Below are 2,454 nucleotides of genomic sequence, written 5' to 3' on the forward strand. Positions count from 1 at the left end.
TCCAATAGGAGCTGCACAGCGATATCATCATTTGCATCTTCACCAATCAGAATGGCTGCATTCCAACCAATCAGGATGGTGCTATTTGGACCAGTCAAACTATAAGGATTTGGAATACTCATTTGCATAGAAATAAATTCATCAGGGACTGGGGATGGGCACTCTTCTGTATATAACTGTCTTGGTGGAGTGAACTTTAGTTTCCTAAATTTGGGTGTCTTTTATGAACAATTAAAAGCAGCAGAAGCCAACACTCTCGGGCCAGCATTTTAAAACCAGAAAAAGAGATGAAAAAGAGAGGTTTGACCCTGCTCAGTTTCAAAATGATTATTCAAGGCTTCAGTGAAACTGGTACTGATTTGGAGGCAGTAGCAACGTTTCTTGGTGCTTCTGGGCAACACTTGAGTGCGGCCCATATGCAGAAACATTCTGGTGGCCCCGGGAATGCTGGCCCCAGGTGGTACACTGGCAGATGACATGATGCACGCAGATGTCTATGTGATCACAGCACAATAAGACCGGGATGCCATGCAAGCATTTGCTTAGGTTTTTAACAAGTTAATCAGGTGATACAAATACCTGGAGAAGGGTTTGAAGATGAAGTAAAAAAGCTGCTGTAAAGGGTTTTTTGGAGTCAGAGAGGAACAAGCTGGCTATGTTGATGGGTGTTCTTCCGGCTAGTGGAACACTTAATGCGTCCATTCTTCATAGCCTTTATAATGAGAATTTGGTTAAATAAGGGGTTTCAGCAGCTTTTGCTGTAAAGCCCTTTAAATCATGGATAAATGAAAAAGACATTAATGCAGTAGCCGCAAGTCTTCGGAAAGTCAGCACGGATAACAGACTGATGGAACTTTTCCCTGTGAATAAACAAAGCCTTGAACATTTCACAAAGCATTTTGTCGAGGCAGGCTTAAAAGAGCTTTCAGAATATGTTCGGAATCAGCAAACCATAGGAGCTCAGAAAGAACTCCAGAAAGGACGTTAAGAACAGATGTCCCGTGGTGATTCATTTAAGGATATAATTTTGTATGTCAAGGAGGAGATGAAAAAGAACACCAACATCCCAGAACACGTTGGGCATTGGATGAATCTGGCCCAGTGTAAGGAGCACCGTGGACTGGAACAACAAAGAGGAGCTTGTAGCAGAGCAAGCCTTCAAGCACTTGACGCAAAACAGCCCTCTCCTCGCTGCCTTCACTACTCAAGGTCAGGCTGAGCTGACTCTGTTGCTGAAGATGCAGGAGTATTGATTGCTATGATAACACTCATTTCACGAAAGCCTTCCAGAAAATCGTGGCGCTTTTTTATAAAGCTGCAGTCCCGAGGGAGGAGCCCATTCTGAAGTGCTAGAAAGACGCACATGTTGCAGAGGGGAAAAGTGTCTTCCTTGAACAAATGAAAAAGTTTGTGGAGTGGCTCAAAAATGCTGAAGAAGAATCCGCGTCTGAAGCTGAAGAAGGTGACTGAAGTTGGAAACTACACCCTCAGTAAAGCAAACGGGTTGCAGATGAAATGCCATGTCTTGTGTGTCCTGGATCTTACATCTTCCTATCTCCCTCCTTTAAGCATGATATAAGGGCTTTCATAGCAAGTTTTATTTCAACTGTTTCTATGGTTCCTGGAAATGTTGGGTTTAGTTTTGAAAACCATGTTTTAAGTAGCTATAGGAGCTACAGATTTGAATCTAATGTTGCATTAGTCTTTTCAGTTATCTTCTACCTCCTGTATTTTCTTATTTTGAGTTTTGGTAGATCCCTTAATAGGCAATCACTTCATCTGCAAGGGTTGCTTGGTATCTTTTCAGGATTTATATACACAGATTTAAAGCATCCCTTTCTTCAGTTTCCTCTGTAGTTCTGTCTCTAATGTCTAGTTCAAAGGGACTAGGGTACCACCTGTTTACTCCTATTCACTTCACGCAGGCACACATGGTTGACAGTGCGCCTCCTTACCGTCCGCACTGAGGCCGGTGGGGAGAAGGAAGGGCATGGCATCTGCTTATTGTACTCAACAGGCCTGTTCCCCACGTGCTTCTCAGCACCCGGAAAGGAGGGAGAGTTGTCTTTGCTCACATTGTTGCAGGTCGGGAATGGTTAACAAGGCTCCATCTCCCATTCCCCACAATGCCCAGCGAGGAGTGAGAGATGGAGGCACTCCGCAAAACCGAGCTCTTGCTGGTCCCAAAGCTATGTCTTTTTCATGACTCCGTACATTTTCCTTTTCCTTACACTGCCCGTTGCTTCTTTACTTGACCATCTCCTATTTCTCCTTTAAGACTGAAGTCAGAGTTTATCTCTTCTTTCTCACGCTGCACACACTCTAGTGTTGCTGTTGAGGCTGGGCATTAAATGATGAGGAAAATTCTTGGAAGAAATAGGCTTGTATCTCTAAACTTAACCATAGAAATAAACAATGATGGAAAATGCTGCTTGCTCCTTGCATGGATATTTC

The 2,454-nt window shown here is 43.5% G+C and overlaps 1 pseudogene; it reads left to right on the top strand.

Annotated features, from left to right (window-relative positions):
- The first annotated feature begins 223 nt into the window (after positions 1-223).
- Positions 224-1,495, top strand: LOC102765547 (annotated as a pseudogene).
- Positions 1,496-2,454: the final 959 nt, after the last annotated feature.

This window comes from Myotis davidii, unplaced genomic scaffold, assembly GCF_000327345.1.
Source record: "Myotis davidii unplaced genomic scaffold, ASM32734v1 scaffold104, whole genome shotgun sequence".
Taxonomy (NCBI): Eukaryota; Metazoa; Chordata; class Mammalia; order Chiroptera; family Vespertilionidae; genus Myotis; species Myotis davidii.